This window comes from Parasteatoda tepidariorum, chromosome 6 (assembly GCF_982258835.1).
Source record: "Parasteatoda tepidariorum strain Cologne lab strain chromosome 6, Ptep-v5.0, whole genome shotgun sequence".
NCBI classification, from domain to species: domain Eukaryota; kingdom Metazoa; phylum Arthropoda; class Arachnida; order Araneae; family Theridiidae; genus Parasteatoda; species Parasteatoda tepidariorum.
In genome coordinates, this window is record NC_141760.1 from 43,360,336 (window position 1) to 43,385,820 (window position 25,485).

The 25,485-nt window shown below is 35.0% G+C and overlaps 21 non-coding genes across 21 annotated transcripts; all 21 read right to left on the minus strand.

The window, feature by feature from the left end:
• Nucleotides 1-1,553: 1,553 nt before the first annotated feature.
• Nucleotides 1,554-1,626, minus strand: TRNAR-CCU (transfer RNA arginine (anticodon CCU)). Its single transcript has one exon. It is a non-coding gene; the product is annotated as a tRNA-Arg (tRNA).
• A 262-nt stretch (nucleotides 1,627-1,888) lies between these two features.
• TRNAR-CCU (transfer RNA arginine (anticodon CCU)) lies at nucleotides 1,889-1,961 on the minus strand. The gene has a single exon. It is a non-coding gene; the product is annotated as a tRNA-Arg (tRNA).
• A 926-nt stretch (nucleotides 1,962-2,887) lies between these two features.
• Nucleotides 2,888-2,960, minus strand: TRNAR-CCU (transfer RNA arginine (anticodon CCU)). The gene has a single exon. It is a non-coding gene; the product is annotated as a tRNA-Arg (tRNA).
• A 592-nt stretch (nucleotides 2,961-3,552) lies between these two features.
• On the minus strand, nucleotides 3,553-3,625 carry TRNAR-CCU (transfer RNA arginine (anticodon CCU)). Its single transcript has one exon. It is a non-coding gene; the product is annotated as a tRNA-Arg (tRNA).
• A 593-nt stretch (nucleotides 3,626-4,218) lies between these two features.
• Nucleotides 4,219-4,291, minus strand: TRNAR-CCU (transfer RNA arginine (anticodon CCU)). Its single transcript has one exon. It is a non-coding gene; the product is annotated as a tRNA-Arg (tRNA).
• Nucleotides 4,292-5,218: 927 nt separating this feature from the next.
• Nucleotides 5,219-5,291, minus strand: TRNAR-CCU (transfer RNA arginine (anticodon CCU)). The gene has a single exon. It is a non-coding gene; the product is annotated as a tRNA-Arg (tRNA).
• A 593-nt stretch (nucleotides 5,292-5,884) lies between these two features.
• On the minus strand, nucleotides 5,885-5,957 carry TRNAR-CCU (transfer RNA arginine (anticodon CCU)). The gene has a single exon. It is a non-coding gene; the product is annotated as a tRNA-Arg (tRNA).
• A 593-nt stretch (nucleotides 5,958-6,550) lies between these two features.
• Nucleotides 6,551-6,623, minus strand: TRNAR-CCU (transfer RNA arginine (anticodon CCU)). Its single transcript has one exon. It is a non-coding gene; the product is annotated as a tRNA-Arg (tRNA).
• Nucleotides 6,624-7,550: 927 nt separating this feature from the next.
• Nucleotides 7,551-7,623, minus strand: TRNAR-CCU (transfer RNA arginine (anticodon CCU)). The gene has a single exon. It is a non-coding gene; the product is annotated as a tRNA-Arg (tRNA).
• A 593-nt stretch (nucleotides 7,624-8,216) lies between these two features.
• TRNAR-CCU (transfer RNA arginine (anticodon CCU)) lies at nucleotides 8,217-8,289 on the minus strand. Its single transcript has one exon. It is a non-coding gene; the product is annotated as a tRNA-Arg (tRNA).
• A 5,968-nt stretch (nucleotides 8,290-14,257) lies between these two features.
• TRNAR-CCU (transfer RNA arginine (anticodon CCU)) lies at nucleotides 14,258-14,330 on the minus strand. The gene has a single exon. It is a non-coding gene; the product is annotated as a tRNA-Arg (tRNA).
• A 260-nt stretch (nucleotides 14,331-14,590) lies between these two features.
• TRNAR-CCU (transfer RNA arginine (anticodon CCU)) lies at nucleotides 14,591-14,663 on the minus strand. The gene has a single exon. It is a non-coding gene; the product is annotated as a tRNA-Arg (tRNA).
• A 595-nt stretch (nucleotides 14,664-15,258) lies between these two features.
• On the minus strand, nucleotides 15,259-15,331 carry TRNAR-CCU (transfer RNA arginine (anticodon CCU)). Its single transcript has one exon. It is a non-coding gene; the product is annotated as a tRNA-Arg (tRNA).
• Nucleotides 15,332-16,258: 927 nt separating this feature from the next.
• TRNAR-CCU (transfer RNA arginine (anticodon CCU)) lies at nucleotides 16,259-16,331 on the minus strand. Its single transcript has one exon. It is a non-coding gene; the product is annotated as a tRNA-Arg (tRNA).
• A 2,591-nt stretch (nucleotides 16,332-18,922) lies between these two features.
• Nucleotides 18,923-18,995, minus strand: TRNAR-CCU (transfer RNA arginine (anticodon CCU)). The gene has a single exon. It is a non-coding gene; the product is annotated as a tRNA-Arg (tRNA).
• Nucleotides 18,996-19,589: 594 nt separating this feature from the next.
• TRNAR-CCU (transfer RNA arginine (anticodon CCU)) lies at nucleotides 19,590-19,662 on the minus strand. The gene has a single exon. It is a non-coding gene; the product is annotated as a tRNA-Arg (tRNA).
• Nucleotides 19,663-20,588: 926 nt separating this feature from the next.
• On the minus strand, nucleotides 20,589-20,661 carry TRNAR-CCU (transfer RNA arginine (anticodon CCU)). Its single transcript has one exon. It is a non-coding gene; the product is annotated as a tRNA-Arg (tRNA).
• Nucleotides 20,662-21,254: 593 nt separating this feature from the next.
• TRNAR-CCU (transfer RNA arginine (anticodon CCU)) lies at nucleotides 21,255-21,327 on the minus strand. The gene has a single exon. It is a non-coding gene; the product is annotated as a tRNA-Arg (tRNA).
• A 926-nt stretch (nucleotides 21,328-22,253) lies between these two features.
• Nucleotides 22,254-22,326, minus strand: TRNAR-CCU (transfer RNA arginine (anticodon CCU)). Its single transcript has one exon. It is a non-coding gene; the product is annotated as a tRNA-Arg (tRNA).
• Nucleotides 22,327-24,586: 2,260 nt separating this feature from the next.
• Nucleotides 24,587-24,659, minus strand: TRNAR-CCU (transfer RNA arginine (anticodon CCU)). Its single transcript has one exon. It is a non-coding gene; the product is annotated as a tRNA-Arg (tRNA).
• Nucleotides 24,660-25,253: 594 nt separating this feature from the next.
• Nucleotides 25,254-25,326, minus strand: TRNAR-CCU (transfer RNA arginine (anticodon CCU)). The gene has a single exon. It is a non-coding gene; the product is annotated as a tRNA-Arg (tRNA).
• Nucleotides 25,327-25,485: the final 159 nt, after the last annotated feature.

Below are 25,485 nucleotides of genomic sequence, written 5' to 3' on the forward strand. Positions count from 1 at the left end.
GAGCACTTTTTAAATAAATTTGATATTGGCTTTTACTGTCTCTTGAGGATTTGCACTTATCAAGGAATTATTAACTACTATTGGTTTAAAATAGTTAAATTGTTAGAAAAGTTCTTTTGAGGTTCGGACTGTTCAAGTCCCCAATATAAGACAAGCATGAAATAACAATATTGTCTTGCTGTCTCAGAATTCCAAAAAATGATGAAAAAAAATACTCATCTATCCACGGCGGGACTCGAACCCGCAATCCTCTGTTTAGGAGACCGATGCCTTATACATTAGGCCACGCGGGCTTGACAAGAAGGATAGAAAAAAAAAATAAAACTTACTGTGGAGCACTTTTTAAATAAATTTGATATTGGCTTTTACTGTCTCTTGAGAGGATTAGCTCTTATCAAAGAATTATTAACTGCTATTGGTTTAAAATAGTTAAATTGTTAGACAAGTTCTTTTGAGGTTCGGACTGTTCAAGTCCCAAATATAAGACAAGCATGAAATAACAATATTGTCTTGCTGTCTCAGAATTCCAAAAAAGGATGAAAAAAATACTCATCTACCCACGGCGGGACTCGAACCCGCAATCCCCGGTTTAGGAGACCGATGCCTTATCCTTTAGGCCACACGCGCTTGGCAAGATGGATAGAAAGAAAATAAAACTTACTATGGAGCACTTTTTAAATAAATTTGATATTGGCTTTTACTGTCTCTTGAGGATTTGCACTTATCAAGGAATTATTAACTACTATTGGTTTAAAATAGTTAAATTGTTAGAAAAGTTCTTTTGAGGTTCGGACTGTTCAAGTCCCCAATATAAGACAAGCATGAAATAACAATATTGTCTTGCTGTCTCAGAATTCCAAAAAATGATGAAAAAAAATACTCATCTATCCACGGCGGGACTCGAACCCGCAATCCTCTGTTTAGGAGACCGATGCCTTATACATTAGGCCACGCGGGCTTGACAAGAAGGATAGAAAAAAAAAATAAAACTTACTGTGGAGCACTTTTTAAATAAATTTGATATTGGCTTTTACAGTCTCTAGAGAAGATTTGCACTCATCAAGGAATTATTAACTGCTATTGGTTTAAAATAGTTAAATTGTTAGACAAGTTCTTTTGAGGTTCGGACAGTACAAGTCCCCAATATAAGACAAACATGAAATAACAATATTGTCTTGCTGTCTCAGAATTCCAAAAAAGGATGAAAAAAAATACTCGTCTACCCACGGCGGGACTCTAACCCGCAATCCCCGGTTTAGGAGACCGATGCCTGATCCATTAGGCCACGCGCGCTTGACAAGATGGATAGAAAGAAAATAAAACTTACTATGGAGCACTTTTTAAATAAATTTGATTTTGGCTTTTACTGTCTCTAGAGAGGATTTGCACTTATCAAGGAATTATTAACTACTATTGGTTTAAAATAGTTAAATTGTTAGACAAGTTCTTTTGAGGTTCGGACTGTTCAAGTCCCCAATATAAGACAAGCATGAAATAACAATATTGTCTTGCTGTCTCAGAATTCAAAAAAATGATGAAACAAAATACTCATCTACCCACGGCGGGACTCGAACCCGCAATCCCCGGTTTAGGAGACCGATGCCTTATCCATTAGGCCACGCGGGCTTGACAAGATGGATAGAAAGAAAATAAAACTTACTATGGAGCACTTTTTAAATAAATTTGATTTTGGCTTTTACTGTCTCTAGAGAGGATTTGCACTTAACAAGGAATTATTAACTACTATTGGTTTAAAATAGTTAAATTGTTAGGCAAGTTCTTTCGAGGTTCGGACTGTACAAGTCCCCAAAATAAGACAAACATGAAATAACAATATTCTCTTGCTGTCACAGAATTCCAAAGAATGATGAAAAAAATAACACTCATCTATCCACGGCGGGACTCGAACCCGCAATCCCCGGTTTAGGAGACCGATGCCTTATCCATTAGGCCACGCGGGCTTGAAAAGATGGATATAAAGAAAATAAAACTTACTATGGAGCACTTTTTAAATAAATTTGATTTTGGCTTTTACTGTCTCTAGAGAGGATTTGCACTTATCAAGGAATTATTAACTACTATTGGTTTAAAATAGTTAAATTGTTAGACAAGTTCTTTTGAGGTTCGGACTGTTCAAGTCCCCAATATAAGACAAGCATAAAATAACAATATTGTCTTGCTGTCTCAGATTTCTAAAAAATGATGAAAAAAAGTACTCATCTACCCACGGCGGGACTCGAACCCGCAATCCTTCGTTTAGGAGACCGATGCCTTATCCATTAGGCCAAGCGGGCTTGACAAGATGAATAGAAAGAAAATAAAACTTACTATGGAGCACTTTTTAAATAACTTTGATTTTGGCTTTTACTGTCCCTTGAGAGGATTAGCTCTTATCAAAGAATTATTAACTGCTATTGGTTTAAAATAGTTAAATTGTTAGACAAGTTCTTTTGAGTTTCGGACTGTTCAAGTCCAAAATATTAGACAAGCATGAAATAACAATATTGTCTTGCTGTCTCAGAATTCCAAAAAATGATGAAAAAAAATACTCATCTACCCACGGCGGGACTCGAACCCGCAATCCTCTGTTTAGGAGACCGATGCCTTATACATTAGGCCACGCGGGCTTGACAAGAAGGATAGAAAAAAAATAAAACTTACTGTGGAGCACGATTTAAATAAATTTGATATTGGCTTTTACAGTCTCTAGAGAAGATTTGCACTCATCAAGGAATTATTAACTGCTATTGGTTTAAAATAGTTAAATTGTTAGACAAGTTCTTTTGAGGTTCGGACTGTTCAAGCTCCCAATATAAGACAAGCATGAAATAACAATAATGCCTTGCTGTCTCAGAATTCCAAAAAATGATGAAAAAAAATACTCATCTACACACGGCGGGACTCGAACCCGCAATCCCCGGTTTAGGAGACCGATGCCTTATCCATTAGGCCACGCGGGCTTGACAAGATGGATAGAAAGAAAATAAAACTTAGTATGGAGCACTTTTTAAATAAATTTGATTTTGGCTTTTACTGTCTCTTGAGAGGATTTGCACTTATCAAGGAATTATTAACTGCTATTGGTTTAAAATAGTTAAATTGTTAGACAAGTTCCTTTGAGGTTCGGACTGTTCAAGTCCCCAATATAAGACAAGCATGAAATAAGAGTACTGTCCTGCAGTCTCAGAATTCCAAAAAGTGATGAAAAAAAGTACTCATCTACCCACGGCGGGACACGAACCCGCAATCCCCGGGTTAGGAGACCGATGCCTTATCCACTAGGCCACGCGGGCTTGATAAGATGGATAGAAAGAAAATAAAACTTACTATGGAGCACTTTTTAAATAAATTTGATTTTGGCTTTTACTGTCTCAAGAGAGGATTTGCACTTATCAAGGAATTATTATCTTCTATTGGTTTAAAATAGTTAAATTGTTAGACAAGTTCTTTTGAGGTTCGGACTGTTCAAGTCCCCAATATAAGACAAGCATGAAATAACAATATTGTCTTGCTGTCTCAGAATTCCAAAAAATTATGAAAAAAGTACTCATCTACCCACGGCGGGACTCGAACCCGCAATCCCCGGTTTAGGAGACCGATGCCTTATCCATTAGGCCACGCGGGCTTGACAAGATGGATAGAAAGAAAATAAAACTTACTATGGAGCACTTTTTAAATAAATTTGATTTTGGCTTTTACTGTCTCTAGAGAGGATTTGCACTTATCAAGGAATTATTAACTTCTATTGGTTTAAAATAGTTAAATTGTTAGACAAGTTCTTTTGAGGTTCGGACTGTTCAAGTCCCCAATATAAGACAAGCATGAAATAACAATATTGTCTTGCTGTCTCAGAATTCCAAAAAATGATGAAAAAAAATACTCATCTACCCACGGCGGGACTCGAACCCGCAATCCTTCGTTTTGGAGACCGATGCCTTATCCATTAGGCCACGCGGGCTTGACAAGATGAATAGAAAGAAAATAAAACTTACTATGGAGCACTTTTTAAATAACTTTGATTTTGGCTTTTACTGTCTCTTGAGAGGATTAGCACTTATCAAAGAATTATTAACTGCTTTTGGTTTAAAATAGTTAAATTGTTAGACAAGTTCTTTTGAGGTTCGGACTGTTCAAGTCCAAAATATTAGACAAGCATGAAATAACGATATTGTCTTGCTGTCCCAGAATTCCAAAAAATGATGAAAAAAAATACTCATCTACCCACGGCGGGACTCGAACCCGCAATCCTCTGTTTAGGAGACCGATGCCTTATCCATTAGGCCACGCGGGCTTGACCAGAAGGATAGAAAAAAAAATAAAACTTACTGTGGAGCACTTTTTAAATAAATTTGATATTGGCTTTTACTGTCTCTAGAGAGGATTTGCACTCATCAAGGAATTATTAACTGCTATTGGTTTAAAATAGTTAAATTGTTAGACAAGTTCTTTTGAGGTTCGGACTGTTCAAGTTCCCAATATAAGACAAGCATGAAATAACAATAATGCCTTGCTGTCTCAGAATTTCAAAAAATGATGAAAAAAAATACTCATCTACACACGGCGGGACTCGAACCCGCAATACCCGGTTTAGGAGACCGATGCCTTATCCATTAGGCCACGCGGGCTTGACAAGATGGATAGAAAGAAAATAAAACTTACTATGGAGCACTTTTTAAATAAATTTGATTTTGGCTTTTACTGTCTCTAGAGAGGATTTGCACTTATCAAGGAATTATTAACTTCTATTGGTTTAAAATAGGTAAATTGTTAGACAAGTTCTTTTGAGGTTCGGATTGTTCAAGTCCCCAATGTAAGACAAGCATGAAATAACAATATTGTCTTGCTGTCTCAGAATTCCCAAAAATGATGAAAAAAAGTACTCATCTAAACACGGCGGGACTCGAACCCGCAATCCCCGGATTAGGAGACCGATGCCTTATCCATTAGGCCACGCGGGCTTGACAAGATGGATAGAAAGAAAATAAAACTTACTATGGAGCACTTTTTAACTAAATTTGATTTTGGCTTTTACTGTCTCTAGAGAGGATTTGCACTTATCAAGGTATTATTAACTGCTATTGGTTTAAAATATTTAAATTGTTAGACAAGTTCTTTTGAGGTTCGGACTGTTCAAGTCCCCAATATAAGACAAGCATAAAATAACAATATTGTCTTGCTGTCTCAGATTCCCAAAAAATGACGAAAAAAAGTACTCATCTACCCACGGCGGGACTCGAACCCGCAATCCTTCGTTTAGGAGACCGATGCCTTATCCATTAGGCCACGCGGGCTTGACAAGATGAATAGAAAGAAAATAAAACTTACTATGGAGCACTTTTTAAATAACTTTGATTTTGGCTTTTACTGTCTCTTGAGAGGATTAGCACTTATCAAAGAATTATTAACTGCTATTGGTTTAAAATAGGTAAATTGTTAGACTAGTTCTTTTGAGGTTCGGATTGTTCAAGTCCCCAATGTAAGACAAGCATGAAATAACAATATTGTCTTGCTGTCTCAGAATTCCAAAAAATGATGAAAAAAAGTACTCATCTAAACACGGCGGGACTCGAACCCGCAATCCCCGGATTAGGAGACCGATGCCTTATCCATTAGGCCACGCGGGCTTGACAAGATGGATAGAAAGAAAATAAAACTTACTATGGAGCACTTTTTAACTAAATTTGATTTTGGCTTTTACTGTCTCTAGAGAGGATTTGCACTTATCAAGGTATTATTAACTGCTATTGGTTTAAAATATTTAAATTGTTAGACAAGTTCTTTTGAGGTTCGGACTGTTCAAGTCCCCAATATAAGACAAGCATAAAATAACAATATTGTCTTGCTGTCTCAGATTTCCAAAAAATGATGAAAAAAAGTACTCATCTACCCACGGCGGGACTCGAACCCGCAATCCTTCGTTTAGGAGACCGATGCCTTATCCATTAGGCCACGCGGGCTTGACAAGATGAATAGAAAGAAAATAAAACTTACTATGGAGCACTTTTTAAATAACTTTGATTTTGGCTTTTACTGTCTCTTGAGAGGATTAGCACTTATCAAAGAATTATTAACTGCTATTGGTTTAAAATAGTTAAATTGTTAGACAAGTTCTTTTGAGGTTCGGACTGTTCAAGTCCAAAATATTAGACAAGCATGAAATAACAATATTGTCTTGCTGTCTCAGAATTCCAAAAAATGATGAAAAAAATTACTCATCTACCCACGGCGGGACTCGAACCCGCAATCCTTCGTTAAGGAGACCGATGCCTTATCCATTAGGCCACGCGGGCTTGACAAGATGAATAGAAAGAAAATAAAACTTACTATGGAGCACTTTTTAAATAACTTTGATTTTGGCTTTTACTGTCTCTTGAGAGGATTAGCACTTATCAAAGAATTATTAACTGCTATTGGTTTAAAATAGTTAAAATGTTAGACAAGTTCTTTTGAGGTTCGGTCTGTTCAAGTTCAAAATATTAGACAAGCATGAAATAACAATATTGTCTTGCTGCCTCAGAATTCCAAAAAATGATGAAAAAAGATACTCATCTACCCACGGCGGGACTCGAACCCGCAATCCTCTGTTTAGGAGACCGATGCCTTATCCATTAGGCCACGCGGGCTTGACAAGAAGGATAGAAAAAAAAATAAAACTTACTGTGGAGCACTTTTTAAATAAATTTGATATTGGCTTTTACTGTCTCTAGAGAGGATTTGCACTCATCAAGGAATTATTAACTGCTATTGGTTTAAAATAGTTAAATTGTTAGACAAGTTCTTTTGAGGTTCGAACTGTTCAAGTTCCCAATATAAGACAAGCATGAAATAACAATAATGTCTTGCTGTCTCAGAATTCCAAAAAATGAAGAAAAAAAATACTCATCTACACACGGCGGGACTCGAACCCGCAATCCCCGGTTTAGGAGACCGATGCCTTATCCATTTGGCCACGTGGGCTTGACAAGATGGATAGAAAGAAAATAAAACCTATTATGGAGCACTTTTTAAATAAATTTGATTTTGGCTTTTACTGTCTCTTGAGACGATTTGCACTTATCAAGGAATTATTAACTGCTATTGGTTTAAAATAGTTAAATTGTTAGACAAGTTCTTTTGAGGTTCGGACTGTTTAAGTCCCCAATATAAGACAAGCATGAAATAACAATATTGACCTGCTGTCTCAGAATTCCAAAAAGTGATGAAAAAAAGTACTCATCTACCCACAACGGGACTCGAACCCGCAATCCCCGGTTTAGGAGACCAATGCCTTATCCATTAGGCCACGCGGGCTTGGCAAGATGAATAGAAAGAAAATAAAACTTACTATGGAGCACTTTTTAAATAACTTTGATTTTGGCTTTTACTGTCTCTTGAGAGGATTAGCACTTATCAAAGAATTATTAACTGCTATTGGTTTAAAATAGTTAAAATGTTAGACAAGTTCTTTTGAGGTTCGGACTGTTCAAGTTCAAAATATTAGACAAGCATGAAATAACAATATTGTCTTGCTGCCTCAGAATTCCAAAAAATGATGAAAAAAGATACTCATCTACCCACGGCGGGACTCGAACCCGCAATCCTCTGTTTAGGAGACCGATGCCTTATCCATTAGGCCACGCGGGCTTGACAAGAAGGATAGAAAAAAAAATAAAACTTACTGTGGAGCACTTTTTAAATAAATTTGATATTGGCTTTTACTGTCTCTAGAGAGGATTTGCACTCATCAAGGAATTATTAACTGCTATTGGTTTAAAATAGTTAAATTGTTAGACAAGTTCTTTTGAGGTTCGGACTGTTCAAGTTCCCAATATAAGACAAGCATGAAATAACAATAATGTCTTGCTGCCTCAGAATTCCAAAAAATGAAGAAAAAAAATACTCATCTACACACGGCGGGACTCGAACCCGCAATCCCCGGTATAGGAGACCGATGCCTTATCCATTTGGCCACGTGGGCTTGACAAGATGGATAGAAAGAAAATAAAACCTATTATGGAGCACTTTTTAAATAAATTTGATTTTGGCTTTTACTGTCTCTTGAGACGATTTGCACTTATCAAGGAATTATTAACTGCTATTGGTTTAAAATAGTTAAATTGTTAGACAAGTTCTTTTGAGGTTCGGACTGTTTAAGTCCCCAATATAAGACAAGCATGAAATAACAATATTGACCTGCTGTCTCAGAATTCCAAAAAGTGTAAAAAAAAGTACTCATCTACCCACGGCGGGACTCGAACCCGCAATACCCGGTTTAGGAGACCGATGCCTTATCCATTAGGCCACGCGGGCTTGACAAGATGGATAGAAAGAAAATAAAACTTACTATGGAGCACTTTTTAAATAAATTTGATTTTGGCTTTTACTGTCTCTAGAGAGGATTTGCACTTATCAAGGAATTATTAACTTCTATTGGTTTAAAATAGGTAAATTGTTAGACAAGTTCTTTTGAGGTTCGGATTGTTCAAGTCCCCAATGTAAGACAAGCAAGAAATAACAATATTGTCTTGCTGTCTCAGAATTCCAAAAAATGATGAAAAAAAGTACTCATCTAAACACGGCGGGACTCGAACCCGCAATCCCCGGATTAGGAGACCGATGCCTTATCCATTAGGCCACGCGGGCTTGACAAGATGGATAGAAAGAAAATAAAATTTACTATGGAGCACTTTTTAACTAAATTTGATTTTGGCTTTTACTGTCTCTAGAGAGGATTTGCACTTATCAAGGTATTATTAACTGCTATTGGTTTAAAATATTTAAATTGTTAGACAAGTTCTTTTGAGGTTCGGACTGTTCAAGTCCCCAATATAAGACAAGCATAAAATAACAATATTGTCTTGCTGTCTCAGATTTCCAAAAAATGATGAAAAAAAGTACTCATCTACCCACGGCCAGACTCGAACCCGCAATCCTTCGTTTAGGAGACCGATGCCTTATCCATTAGGCCACGCGGGCTTGACAAGGTGAATAGAAAGAAAATAAAACTTACTATGGAGCCCTTTTTAAATAACTTTGATTTTGGCTTTTACCCTTATAAAAATTTAAGGTATATTTAAGGTTGATTTGAGGTATTTTTGAGGTATTAAGGTTGTTTTGAGGTATATTTGAGGTATATATAAGGTTGCAGAGAAAACAGCAATAAAAATTATACTTCGTAAAGGTTGTAATTAAGGTGTACGAGGTTGATTTATATATACTTCAGCTTGTTTTGAGGTCTTTTAAAATTCACTTCAAATCAACCAGACTGATAAGGAGATTTTAAAGGTATACCAGGTTTATTTTCTTACACTTGTAACAAAAGAGGTATTTTTGAGGTATAAAAATTTTTACCTTATTTCAACTAACGATAAAAAGGTATTTATTGAGGTATATGAAGTCATTTTATTTATACCTAAGCTTATTTTGAGGTTGTTTTAAATTCACTTCAAATCATCCAGACTGATAAGATGATTTTTAAGGTATACGAGGTTGTTTCTCTTACACTTGTAACAAAAGAGGTATTTATGAGGTATAAAAAAATCAACCTTATTTCAACTAACGAGAGTGTGGTAATTACGAGGTATAAAAAATATACCTTTTTTCTACTAACGATATTGAGGTATTTATGAGGTATAAAAAAATATACCTTATTTCAACTAAAGAGAGTGAGGTATTTATTGAGGTGTTGAAGTCATTTTATTTATACCTAAGCTTGTTTTAAGGTTGCTAAAAGTACACTTCATATTAACTAACTCACTTCCCAGAGTTCCATGCGAGCCGGCAAATGGCGTGTGTGTTGACAATCGAAAGTCTATTCGAAATTCGGTAGGTGTGCTTGACATTTATTAATTTAGTTTTATCACTTTTAATCAAATATGCTTCAATTTTGAAACTTAAATTTTTTTATTTTTGTTTTAACGACGCATCTTGATCTTAAATAATTTAAGTTGGAGGATATTCTTAGAGGCTATCGTTGTAGGCTTAGCAATAAGAGAGAATAACCGAAATATTTCTCGTCACTGTTTTAGGTAACATTACTGGTGAATCGTTACAGCAGGTTATGCACGGTATATTTTATTGTTTGTAGTTCAGTCAAATAGAACTATTCTTTTTATTTTGCTTAAATGTATATGTTTTAACGTAGCAGTATGCACGCTGATTAATTGAGAAAAATGTTCACAATTTCTCTTATAAATAAATCATTGAAAATTGAAAGATTTTTAAAATAGCAATTTTGCTTTATATATATATATATATATATATATATATATATATATATATATATATATATATATATATATATATATATATATATATATATATATATATATATATATATATATATATATATATATATATATATATATATATATATATATATTTGTCCACAGTTCCCTGATATTATTGAGATGGCCTAGGCTGTAAATAGCACATGCGCGGCGGCGCGGAAGAAGAGACAAGCAAGCTCAAGCTCAGCCTTCCCCTAGGATATAGTTCTGAATTTATACCTAAAAGAAAAAGTAATCTCTCCTAATAAACTACAGAATTTATGTAATTGTTGATAACAATAGTTTGCTGGATATTTGATAATTGAAAACTAGTAACTGTACTAGCTCACTTCTTTATGTTTGATCACAAAACTGCTATTTTCACTACATGTTATTTTCTCGCATTTTACTCACGTTAATTATTTACTAAGCAGATTGTTATTACTTATTAGAATATTGGGCAGAATGAAATTAAATCCGATTTCAAGTTTATATGACAATTTGTTTCAAGGTTATGAGCTTTTTCATGCAGCTGTGTATGGTTCACTACTTCAAAAATGTGCGAATTTCGGAAATCTTAGACATTTTAGAAATAAGTCAGTATAGTATGCAATTTTAATCGTGAATTGAATAAAATCAATTGCAAATAAAAACATTTATTGTTGAAAGTAATATGCATTATTTTGAGTTTCATCCTATGGGATGTGTATTTATATTTAAACAAGTGTTTGTAACAACCAACTATTAGTTTTATTCTGCTCGGTATTATAAGTTATATAGGAGATATTATACTCAACTTATTTTAAAAGTATTATTTCAAATCATTCTCTCTTAGACATTTTCCTCACATAAAATTACTCACAACTTTAAAATAAATGCTCCTTATCAGCTTGTAATTTGTTCTATTCGATTGAGTGTAAAAAAAGAATAAAAATTGGTACATAACTTTAAAATTTTAATTTATTAAACGATTGTAGATTCTTGATCACATTGATTAAAAATTATTAAAATGACTATTTTTTAAGAAACTCTGATGTGATTGACAATAACATAAGTCCTTTTCCGAATCAGCGTCAAAAATTTAAAAAAAAGCTGCTAGTTTCATAAAGTCTGACAAAAAGTTGAAAAATATAGACTAGGTTTATTGAGTTTAAAGATTTTTAAAAAAGAAAGGGAAGGAAATCTAATTATTAAACTTACAAGTACCATAATGTTACAGATGTATAGAAAAATAAAAAGTGTTAAAATTGCATAATAAGATTGGAATTATACAGGGTGTTTATAAAGTTTCGGACCCATTTTGATGTTTAATAACTCATAAAATAATAAAGATAGATTAAAATTAATAACATTAATGGTTAGATAGACTCAAAAAGTTTCATGACCCTTGTCAATGAACTTCCACGTGTGACCCCTTCGTCGCACGGAGAATATCAAGTCGGTAGTCAATTTCACGAGAGGTAGCTTTCTTTTTTACAGAAAAGACAATCTCATCAGTCGTATACTTAGACATGTTGGAAAACTTCGTATTTCCACAACTAGAAGAGCTTCAGCCACATGTCTTTCTGGGTGTCCAATTCCTTGGCCACCCAGATCACCTGATATAACGCCGCTGGACTTTTTTCTTTGGGGATTTATAAAGGACAATGTTTACAGGAGGATCGTGTCGAATATTGATGGCCTAAAAGCCAGAATTACAACCGCAATAGCATCTGTGGATGCCGACATGCTTGCCGCTACCTGGCGTGAAATTGACTATCGACTTGATATTCTCCGTGCGACGAAGGGGGCACACGTGGAAGTTCATTGACAAGGTTCATGAAAGTTTTTGAGTCTATCTAACCATTATGTTATTAATTTTAATCTATCTTTATGATTTTATGAGTTATTAAACATCAAAATGGGTCCGCGACTTTATAAACACCCTGTATATTTGAATTTCTGTAAATGTTGTTAATGGTAATACTGTCTTCAGTGTATTTTATTTTGTGGCTGTGATACATGTCACGCTTTTTAGCTACAAGGATTGAATAGAAATGGCAGAAGATATTTATCTGAAAAGGAAAATTAATTTCATCCTGTTAATTTAAATGATAAAAAAAAATACTTTCTAATATTTTAAGACCGGCCACTATTATTGTAAATATGTCTTTCTTACTAATTTATATTTTTTTTTCCTTTTAGGTTCCAATAATTACAAGTTTCAACATGTAGACAGAAACAGTATTAAAAATAATTTTGTTGGTTTGTAAGAAAAGTGAAATTTTAGTTTTAAATAAAAGTACTTTGAATTTCAGCTGACTAATTATTTAAATTTGTAGTTTTATAGCTTTAAAAATTCAAGCACCTTAGACAACTATCTTCTAAAAATACGATTATTAGTTCCCATAAATAATTTTTACTAACTGTAGAATTTGGATAAGTGTTATTTTAAGATGATTTAAATCAATCTATTAAAATTACAGAAGAATTATGCATTTGAAACCTTCTTTTATAGCTTAACAAAAGAAGCAATTACTGCCGAAGGTTTAATATTAAAAATTTCAGGTTGATAAATGATCTCTACTAGTGAAAAAAATGTAATGTACATTATTCTTCATATAATATATATAATATCTTTATATATATATTATATTTTTTATATAGTGAGTCTAAAAATTTATAAACTAGGTGGTCCGTATAACATCTCACCTTCGTAAGTGCTAAAAAAAACATCTTTGGTTGATAAATTAATACTTTTAAAAATACAAAAATATATACTTGAGGTTACGAAATAATAACTTAAGGTAGAACATGGAACACATGGCGCTAATTAAAAATAACCTTTCCAATTGTTGAAAATACACTTCAGGTTGATTTATAACAACCAGAAGTGTAAAATGGCCCACCTTAGGTTGAAAAATATATACCTCTACAAGGATTAAATTATATACCTGAGGTTGAAGAATAATTACCTGAGATAGAACAAAATACATTTGAGGTTGATTTATAACAACCAGAAGTGTAAAACGACACACCACAGGTTGATAAATATATACCTCTACAAGCATAAAATTATATACCTGAGGTTGAAAAACAATTACCTGATGTCGAACAAAATACACCTGAGGTAGATTTATAATAAGCTGAAGTGTAAAATGACACACCATAGGTTGAAAAATATTTACCTCTACAAGTATAAAATTAGATACCTGAGGTTGAAAAATAATTACCTGAAGTCGAACAAAATACACCTGAGGTTGATTTATAATAACCTGAAGTGTAAAATAACACACCTTAGGTTGTTGAATAAATACTTCCACAAGTGTAAAAAAATATACCTCAGGCTGAAACATATATACCTCTGGAGATATATTTAAGGTATATTTGAGGTTGATTTTGAGGTATTCATTTGCACCCTTTTCAACCTTTACGACGTATTTAAACAACAACCTCCTTTATACCTTTAAAATATACCTCGTTTATACCTCAATTTTTTCATAAGGGTACTGTCTCTTGAGAGGATTAGCACTTATCAAAGAATTATTAACTGCTATTGGTTTAAAATAGTTAAATTGTTAGACAAGTTCTTTTGAGGTTCGGACTGTTCAAGTCCAAAATATTAGACAAGCATGAAATAACAATATTGTCTTGCTGTCTCAGAATTCCAAAAAATGATGAAAAAAAATACTCATCTACCCACGGCGGGACTCGAACCCGCAATCCTCTGTTTAGGAGACTGATGCCTTATACATTAGGCCACGCGGGCTTGACAAGAAGGATAGAAAAAAAAATAAAACTTACTGTGGAGCACTTTTTAAATAAATTTGATATTGGCTTTTACAGTCTCTAGAGAAGATTTGCACTCATCAAGGAATTATTAACTGCTATTGGTTTAAAATAGTTAAATTGCTAGACAAGTTCTTTTGAGGTTCGGACTGTTCAAGCTCCCAATATAAGACAAGCATGAAATAACAATAATGCCTTGCTGTCTCAGAATTCCAAAAAATGATGAAAAAAAAATACTCATCTACACACGGCGGGACTCGAACCCGCAATCCCCGGTTTAGGAGACCGATGCCTTATCCATTAGGCCACGCGGGCTTGACAAGATGGATAGAAAGAAAATAAAACTTAGTATGGTGCACTTTTTAAATAAATTTGATTTTGGCTTTTACTGTCTCTTGAGAGGATTTGCACTTATCAAGGTATTATTAACTGCTATTGGTTTAAAATATTTAAATTGTTAGACAAGTTCTTTTGAGGTTCGGACTGTTCAAGTCCCCAATATAAGACAAGCATAAAATAACAATATTGTCTTGCTGTCTCAGATTTCTAAAAAATGATGAAAAAAAGTACTCATCTACCCACGGCGGGACTCGAACCCGCAATCCTTCGTTTAGGAGACCGATGCCTTATCCATTAGGCCACGCGGGCTTGACAAGATGAATAGAAAGAAAATAAAACTTACTATGGAGCACTTTTTAAATAACTTTGATTTTGGCTTTTACTGTCTCTTGAGATGATTAGCACTTATCAAAGAATTGTTAACAGCTATTGGTTTAAAATAGTTAAATTGTTAGACAAGTTCTTTTGAGTTTCGGACTGTTCAAGTCCAAAATATTAGACAAGCATGAAATAACAATATTGTCTTGCTGTCTCAGAATTCCAAAAAATGATGAAAAAAAATACTCATCTACCCACGGCGGGACTCGAACCCGCAATCCTCTGTTTAGGAGACCGATGCCTTATACATTAGGCCACGCGGGCTTGACAAGAAGGATAGAAAAAAAAAATAAAACTTACTGTGGAGCACTTTTTAAATAAATTTGATATTGGCTTTTACAGTCTCTAGAGAAGATTTGCACTCATCAAGGAATTATTAACTGCTATTGGTTTAAAATAGTTAAATTGTTAGACAAGTTCTTTTGAGGTTCGGACTGTTCAAGCTCCCAATATAAGACAAGCATGAAATAACAATAATGCCTTGCTGTCTCAGAATTCCAAAAAATGATGAAAAAAAATACTCATCTACACACGGCGGGACTCGAACCCGCAACTTCCGGTTTAGGAGACCGATGCCTTATCCATTAGGCCACGCGGGCTTGACAAGATGGATAGAAAGAAAATAAAACTTAGTATGGTGCACTTTTTAAATAAATTTGATTTTGGCTTTTACTGTCTCTTGAGAGGATTTGCACTTATCAAGGTATTATTAACTGCTATTGGTTTAAAATATTTAAATTGTTAGACAAGTTCTTTTGAGGTTCGGACTGTTCAAGTCCCCAATATAAGACAAGCATAAAATAACAATATTGTCTTGCTGTCTCAGATTTCTAAAAAATGATGAAAAAAAGTACTCATCTACCCACGGCGGAACTCGAACCCGCAATCCTTCGTTTAGGAGACCGATGCCTTATCCATTAGGCCACGCGGGCTTGACAAGATGAATAGAAAGAAAATAAAACTTACTATGGAGCACTTTTTAAATAACTTTGATTTTGGCTTTTACTGTCTCTTGAGAGGATTAGCACTTATCAAAGAATTGTTAACAGCTATTGGTTTAAAATAGTTAAATTGTTAGACAAGTTCTTTTGAGTTTCGGACTGTTCAAGTCCAAAATATTAGACAAGCATGAAATAACAATATTGTCTTGCTGTCTCAGAATTCCAAAAAATGATGAAAAAAAATACTCATCTTCCCACGGCGGGACTCGAACCCGCAATCCTCTGTTTAGGAGACCGATGCCTTATACATTAGGCCACGCGGGCTTGACAAGAAGGATAGAAAAAAAAATAAAACTTACTGTGGAGCACTTTTTAAATAAATTTGATATTGGCTTTTACAGTCTCTAGAGAAGATTTGCACTCATCAAGGAATTATTAACTGCTATTGGTTTAAAATAGTTAAATTGTTAGACAAGTTCTTTTGAGGTTCGGACTGTTCAAGCTCCCAATATAAGACAAGCATGAAATAACAATAATGCCTTGCTGTCTCAGAATTCCAAAAAATGATGAAAAAAAATACTCATCTACCCACGGCGGGACTCGAACCCGCAATCCGCGGTTTAGGAGACCGATGCCTTATCCATTAGGCCACGCGGGCTTGACAAGATGGATAGAAAGAAAATAAAACTTAGTATGGTGCACTTTTTAAATAAATTTGATTTTGGCTTTTACTGTCTCTTGAGAGGATTTGCACTTATCAAGGAATTATTAACTGCTATTGGTTTAAAATAGTTAAATTGTTAGACAAGTTCTTTTGAGGTTCGGACTGTTCAAGTCCCCAATATAAGACAAGCATGAAATAACAATACTGTCCTGCAGTCTCAGAATTCCAAAAAGTGATGAAAAAAAGTACTCATCTACCCACGGTGGGACACGAACCCGCAATCCCCGGTTTAGGAGACCGATGCCTTATCCACTAGGCCACGCGGGCTTGACAAGATGGATAGAAAGAAAATAAAACTTACTATGGAGCACTTTTTAAATAAATTTGATTTTGGCTTTTACTGTCTCAAGAGAGGATTTGCACTTATCAAGGAATTATTATCTTCTATTGGTTTAAAATAGTTAAATTGTTAGACAAGTTCTTTTGAGGTTCGGACTGTTCAAGTCCCCAATATAAGACAAGCATGAAATAACAATATTGTCTTGCTGTCTCAGAATTCCAAAAAATTATGTAAAAAGTACTCATCTACCCACGGCGGGACTCGAACCCGCAATCCCCGGTTTAGGAGAAAGATGCCTTATCCATTAGGCCACGCGGGCTTGACAAGATGGATAGAAAGAAAATAAAACTTACTATGGAGCACTTTTTAAATAAATTTGATTTTGGCTTTTACTGTCCTTAGAGAGGATTTGCACTTATCAAGGAATTATTAACTTCTATTGGTTTAAAATAGTTAAATTGTTAGACAAGTTCTTTTGAGGTTCGGACTGTTCAAGTCCCCAATATAAGACAAGCATGAAATAACAATATTGTCTTGCTGTCTCAGAATTCCAAAAAATGATGAAAAAAAATACTCATCTATCCACGGCGGGACTCGAACCCGCAATCCTTCGTTTAGGAGACCGATGCCTTATCCATTAGGCCACGCGTTCTTGACAAGATGAATAGAAAGAAAATAAAACTTACTATGGAGCACTTTTTAATTAACTTTGATTTTGGCTTTTACTGTCTCTTGAGAGGATTAGCACTTATCAAAGAATTATTAACTGCTTTTGGTTTAAAATAGTTAAATTGTTAGACAAGTTCTTTTGAGGTTCGGACTGTTCAAGTCCAAAATATTAGACAAGCATGAAATAACAATATTGTCTTGCTGTCCCAGAATTCCAAAAAATGATGAAAAAAAATACTCATCTACCCACGGCGGGACTCGAGCCCGCAATCCTCTGTTTAGGAGACCGATGCCTTATCCATTAGGCCACGCGGGCTTGACCAGAAGGATAGAAAAAAAAATAAAACTTACTGTGGAGCACTTTTTAAATAAATTTGATATTGGCTTTTACTGTCTCTAGAGAGGATTTGCACTCATCAAGGAATTATTAACTGCTATTGGTTTAAAATAGTTAAATTGTTAGACAAGTTCTTTTGAGGTTCGGACTGTTCAAGTTCCCAATATAAGACAAGCATGAAATAACAATAATGCCTTGCTGTCTCAGAATTTCAAAAAATGATGAAAAAAAATACTCATCTACACACGGCGGGACTCGAACCCGCAATCCCCGGTTTTGGAGACCGATGCCTTATCCATTTGGCCACGCGGGCTTGACAGGATGGATAGAAAGAAAATAAAACTTACTATGGAGCATTTTTTAAATAAATTTGATTTTGGCTTTTACTGTCTCTTGAGAGGATTTGCACTTATCAAGGAATTATAAACTGCTATTGGTTTAAAATAGTTAAATTGTTAGACAAGTTCTTTTGAGGTTCGGACTGTTCAAGTCCCCAATATAAGACAAGCATGAAATAAAAATATTGTCCTGCTGTCTCAGAATTCCAAAAAGTGATGAAAAAAAGTACTCATCTACCCACGGCGGGACTCGAACCCGCAATCCCGGGATTAGGAGACCGATGCCTTATCCATTAGGCCACGCGGGCTTGACAAGATTGATAGAAAGAAAATAAAACTTACTATGGAGCACTTTTTAAATAAATTTGATTTTGGCTTTTACTGTCTCTAGAGAGGATTTTCACTTATCAAGGAATTATTAACTTCTATTGGTTTAAAATAGTTAAATTGTTAGACAAGTTCTTTTGAGGTTCGGACTGTTCAAGTCCCCAATATAAGACAAGCATGAAATAACAATATTGTCTTGCTGAATCAGAATTCCAAAAAATGATGAAAAAAAGTACTCATCTACCCAAGGCGGGACTCGAACCCGCAATCCTTTGTTTAGGAGACCGATGCCTTATCCATTAGGCCACGCGGGCTTGTCAAGATGAATAGAAAGAAAATAAAACTTACTATGGAGCACTTTTTAAATAACTTTGATATTGGCTTTTACTGTCTCTTGAGAGGATTAGCACTTATCAAAGAATTATTAACTGCTTTTGGTTTAAAATAGTTAAAATGTTAGACAAGTTCTTTTGAGGTTCGGACTGTTCAAGTTCAAAATATTAGACAAGCATGAAATAACAATATTGTCTTGCTGCCTCAGAATTCCAAAAAATGAAGAAAAAAGATACTCATCTACCCACGGCGGGACTCGAACCCGCAATCCTCTGTTTAGGAGACCGATGCCTTATCCATTAGGCCACGCGGGCTTGACAAGAAGGATAGAAAAAAAAATAAAACTTACTGTGGAGCACTTTTTAAATAAATTTGATATTGGCTTTTACTGTCTCTAGAGAGGATTTGCACTCATCAAGGAATTATTAACTGCTATTGGTTTAAAATAGTTAAATTGTTAGACAAGTTCTTTTGAGATTCGGACTGTTCAAGTTCCCAATATAAGACAAGCATGAAATAACAATAATGTCTTGCTGTCTCAGAATTCCAAAAAATGAAGAAAAAAAAAACTCATCTACACACGGCGGGAATCGAACCCGCAATCCCCGGTTTAGGAGACCGATGCCTTATCCATTTGGCCACGTGGGCTTGACAAGATGGATAGAAAGAAAATAAAACCTATTATGGAGCACTTTTTAAATAAATTTGATTTTGGCTTTTACTGTCTCTTGAGACGATTTGCACTTATCAAGGAATTATTAACTGCTATTGGTTTAAAATAGTTAAATTGTTAGACAAGTTCTTTTGAGGTTCGGACTGTTTAAGTCCCCAATATAAGACAAGCATGAAATAACAATATTGACCTGCTGTCTCAGAATTCCAAAAAGTGATGAAAAAAAGTACTCATCTACCCGCAACGGGACTCGAACCCGCAATCCCCGGTTTAGGAGACCGATGCCTTATCCATTAGGCCACGCGGGCTTGGCAAGATGAATAGAAAGAAAATAAAACTTACTATGGAGCACTTTTTAAATAAATTTGATTTTGGCTTTTACTGTCTCTAGAGAGGATTTGAACTTATCAAGGAATTATTAACTTCTATTGGTTTAAAATAGGTAAATTGTTAGACAAGTTCTTTTGAGGTTCGGATTGTTCAAGACCCCAATGTAAGACAAGCATGAAATAACAATATTGTCTTGCTGTCTCAGAATTCCAAAAAATGATGAAAAAAAGTACTCATCTAAACACGGCGGGACTCGAACCCGCAATCCCCGGATTAGGAGACCGATGCCTTATCCATTAGGACACGCGGGCTTGACAAGATGAATAGAAAGAAAATAAAACTTACTATGGAGCACTTTTTAACTAAATTTGATTTTGGCTTTTACTGTCTCTAGAGAGGATTTGCACTTATCAAGGTATTATTAACTGCTATTGGTTTAAAATATTTAAATTGTTAGACAAGTTCTTTTGAGGTTCGGACTGTTCAAGTCCCCAATATAAGACAAGCATAAAATAACAATATTGTCTTGCTGTCTCAGATTTCCAAAAAATGATGAAAAAAAGTACTCATCTACCCAAGGCGGGACTCGAACCCGCAATCCTTTGTTTAGGAGACCGATGCCTTATCCATTAGGCCACGCGGGCTTGTCAAGATGAATAGAAAGAAAATAAAACTTACTATGGAGCACTTTTTAAATAACTTTGATATTGGCTTTTACTGTCTCTTGAGAGGATTAGCACTTATCAAAGAATTATTAACTGCTTTTGGTTTAAAATAGTTAAAATGTTAGACAAGTTCTTTTGAGGTTCGGACTGTTCAAGTTCAAAATATTAGACAAGCATGAAATAACAATATTGTCTTGCTGCCTCAGAATTCCAAAAAATGAAGAAAAAAGATACTCATCTACCCACGGCGGGACTCGAACCCGCAATCCTCTGTTTAGGAGACCGATGCCTTATCCATTAGGCCACGCGGGCTTGACAAGAAGGATAGAAAAAAAATAAAACTTACTGTGGAGCACTTTTTAAATAAATTTGATATTGGCTTTTACTGTCTCTAGAGAGGATTTGCACTCATCAAGGAATTATTAACTGCTATTGGTTTAAAATAGTTAAATTGTTAGACAAGTTCTTTTGAGATTCGGACTGTTCAAGTTCCCAATATAAGACAAGCATGAAATAACAATAATGTCTTGCTGTCTCAGAATTCCAAAAAATGAAGAAAAAAAAAACTCATCTACACACGGCGGGAATCGAACCCGCAATCCCCGGTTTAGGAGACCGATGCCTTATCCATTTGGCCACGTGGGCTTGACAAGATGGATAGAAAGAAAATAAAACCTATTATGGAGCACTTTTTAAATAAATTTGATTTTGGCTTTTACTGTCTCTTGAGACGATTTGCACTTATCAAGGAATTATTAACTGCTATTGGTTTAAAATAGTTAAATTGTTAGACAAGTTCTTTTGAGGTTCGGACTGTTTAAGTCCCCAATATAAGACAAGCATGAAATAACAATATTGACCTGCTGTCTCAGAATTCCAAAAAGTGATGAAAAAAAGTACTCATCTACCCGCAACGGGACTCGAACCCGCAATCCCCGGTTTAGGAGACCGATGCCTTATCCATTAGGCCACGCGGGCTTGGCAAGATGAATAGAAAGAAAATAAAACTTACTATGGAGCACTTTTTAAATAAATTTGATTTTGGCTTTTACTGTCTCTAGAGAGGATTTGAACTTATCAAGGAATTATTAACTTCTATTGGTTTAAAATAGGTAAATTGTTAGACAAGTTCTTTTGAGGTTCGGATTGTTCAAGACCCCAATGTAAGACAAGCATGAAATAACAATATTGTCTTGCTGTCTCAGAATTCCAAAAAATGATGAAAAAAAGTACTCATCTAAACACGGCGGGACTCGAACCCGCAATCCCCGGATTAGGAGACCGATGCCTTATCCATTAGGACACGCGGGCTTGACAAGATGAATAGAAAGAAAATAAAACTTACTATGGAGCACTTTTTAACTAAATTTGATTTTGGCTTTTACTGTCTCTAGAGAGGATTTGCACTTATCAAGGTATTATTAACTGCTATTGGTTTAAAATATTTAAATTGTTAGACAAGTTCTTTTGAGGTTCGGACTGTTCAAGTCCCCAATATAAGACAAGCATAAAATAACAATATTGTCTTGCTGTCTCAGATTTCCAAAAAATGATGAAAAAAAGTACTCATCTACCCAAGGCGGGACTCGAACCCGCAATCCTTTGTTTAGGAGACCGATGCCTTATCCATTAGGCCACGCGGGCTTGTCAAGATGAATAGAAAGAAAATAAAACTTACTATGGAGCACTTTTTAAATAACTTTGATATTGGCTTTTACTGTCTCTTGAGAGGATTTGCACTTATCAAAGAATTATTAACTGCTAATTGTTTAAAATAGTTAAATTGTTAGCCAAGTTCTTTTGAGGTTCGGACTGTTCAAGTCCCCAATATAAGACAAGCATGAAATAACAATATTGTCCTGCTGTCTCAGAATTCCAAAAAATGATGAAAAAAAGTACTCATCTACCCACAACGGGACTCGAACCCGCAATCCCCGGTTTAGGAGACCGATGCCTTATCCATTAGGCCACGCGGGCTTGACAAGAAGGATAGAAAAAAAAATAAAACTTACTGTGGAGCACTTTTTAAATAAATTTGATATTGGCTTTTACTGTCTCTAGAGAGGATTTGCACTCATCAAGGAATTATTAACTGCTATTGGTTTAAAATAGTTAAATTGTTAGACAAGTTCTCTTGAGATTCGGACTGTTCAAGTTCCCAATATAAGACAAGCATGAAATAACAATAATGTCTTGCTGTCTCAGAATTCCAAAAAATGAAGAAAAAAAATACTCATCTACACACGGCGGGAATCGAACCCGCAATCCCCGGTTTAGGAGACCGATGCCTTATCCATTTGGCCACGTGGGCTTGACAAGATGGATAGAAAGAAAATAAAACCTATTATGGAGCACTTTTTAAATAAATTTGATTTTGGCTTTTACTGTCCCTTGAGACGATTTGCACTTATCAAGGAATTATTAACTGCTATTGGTTTAAAATAGTTAAATTGTTAGACAAGTTCTTTTGAGGTTCGGACTGTTTAAGTCCCCAATAAAAGACAAGCATGAAATAACAATATTGACCTGCTGTCTCAGAATTCCAAAAAGTGATGAAAAAAAGTACTCATCTACCCACAACGGGACTCGAACCCGCAATCCCCGGTTTAGGAGACAGATGCCTTATCCATTAGGCCACGCGGGCTTGGCAAGATGAATAGAAAGAAAATAAAACTTACTATGGAGCACTTTTTAAATAAATTTGATTTTGGCTTTTACTGTCTCTAGAGAGGATTTGAACTTATCAAGGAATTATTAACTGCTTTTGGTTTAAAATAGTTAAATTGTTAGACAAGTTCTTTTGAGGTTCGGACTGTTCAAGTCCAAAATATTAGACAAGCATGAAATAACAATATTGTCTTGCTGTCCCAGAATTCCAAAAAATGATGAAAAAAAATACTCATCTACCCACGGCGGGACTCGAGCCCGCAATCCTCTGTTTAGGAGACCGATGCCTTATCCATTAGGCCACGCGGGCTTGACCAGAAGGATAGAAAAAAAAATAAAACTTACTGTGGAGCACTTTTTAAATAAATTTGATATTGGCTTTTACTGTCTCTAGAGAGGATTTGCACTCATCAAGGAATTATTAACTGCTATTGGTTTAAAATAGTTAAATTGTTAGACAAGTTCTTTTGAGGTTCGGACTGTTCAAGTTCCCAATATAAGACAAGCATGAAATAACAATAATGCCTTGCTGTCTCAGAATTTCAAAAAATGATGAAAAAAAATACTCATCTACACACGGCGGGACTCGAACCCGCAATCCCCGGTTTTGGAGACCGATGCCTTATCCATTTGGCCACGCGGGCTTGACAGGATGGATAGAAAGAAAATAAAACTTACTATGGAGCATTTTTTAAATAAATTTGATTTTGGCTTTTACTGTCTCTTGAGAGGATTTGCACTTATCAAGGAATTATAAACTGCTATTGGTTTAAAATAGTTAAATTGTTAGACAAGTTCTTTTGAGGTTCGGACTGTTCAAGTCCCCAATATAAGACAAGCATGAAATAAAAATATTGTCCTGCTGTCTCAGAATTCCAAAAAGTGATGAAAAAAAGTACTCATCTACCCACGGCGGGACTCGAACCCGCAATCCCGGGATTAGGAGACCGATGCCTTATCCATTAGGCCACGCGGGCTTGACAAGATTGATAGAAAGAAAATAAAACTTACTATGGAGCACTTTTTAAATAAATTTGATATTGGCTTTTACTGTCTCTAGAGAGGATTTGCACTTATCAAGGAATTATTAACTTCTATTGGTTTAAAATAGTTAAATTGTTAGACAAGTTCTTTTGAGGTTCGGACTGTTCAAGTCCCCAATATAAGACAAGCATGAAATAACAATATTGTCTTGCTGAATCAGAATTCCAAAAAATGATGAAAAAAAGTACTCATCTACCCAAGGCGGGACTCGAACCCGCAATCCTTTGTTTAGGAGACCGATGCCTTATCCATTAGGCCACGCGGGCTTGTCAAGATGAATAGAAAGAAAATAAAACTTACTATGGAGCACTTTTTAAATAACTTTGATATTGGCTTTTACTGTCTCTTGAGAGGATTAGCACTTATCAAAGAATTATTAACTGCTTTTGGTTTAAAATAGTTAAAATGTTAGACAAGTTCTTTTGAGGTTCGGACTGTTCAAGTTCAAAATATTAGACAAGCATGAAATAACAATATTGTCTTGCTGCCTCAGAATTCCAAAAAATGAAGAAAAAAGATACTCATCTACCCACGGCGGGACTCGAACCCGCAATCCTCTGTTTAGGAGACCGATGCCTTATCCATTAGGCCACGCGGGCTTGACAAGAAGGATAGAAAAAAAAATAAAACTTACTGTGGAGCACTTTTTAAATAAATTTGATATTGGCTTTTACTGTCTCTAGAGAGGATTTGCACTCATCAAGGAATTATTAACTGCTATTGGTTTAAAATAGTTAAATTGTTAGACAAGTTCTTTTGAGATTCGGACTGTTCAAGTTCCCAATATAAGACAAGCATGAAATAACAATAATGTCTTGCTGTCTCAGAATTCCAAAAAATGAAGAAAAAAAAAACTCATCTACACACGGCGGGAATCGAACCCGCAATCCCCGGTTTAGGAGACCGATGCCTTATCCATTTGGCCACGTGGGCTTGACAAGATGGATAGAAAGAAAATAAAACCTATTATGGAGCACTTTTTAAATAAATTTGATTTTGGCTTTTACTGTCTCTTGAGACGATTTGCACTTATCAAGGAATTATTAACTGCTATTGGTTTAAAATAGTTAAATTGTTAGACAAGTTCTTTTGAGGTTCGGACTGTTTAAGTCCCCAATATAAGACAAGCATGAAATAACAATATTGACCTGCTGTCTCAGAATTCCAAAAAGTGATGAAAAAAAGTACTCATCTACCCGCAACGGGACTCGAACCCGCAATCCCCGGTTTAGGAGACCGATGCCTTATCCATTAGGCCACGCGGGCTTGGCAAGATGAATAGAAAGAAAATAAAACTTACTATGGAGCACTTTTTAAATAAATTTGATTTTGGCTTTTACTGTCTCTAGAGAGGATTTGAACTTATCAAGGAATTATTAACTTCTATTGGTTTAAAATAGGTAAATTGTTAGACAAGTTCTTTTG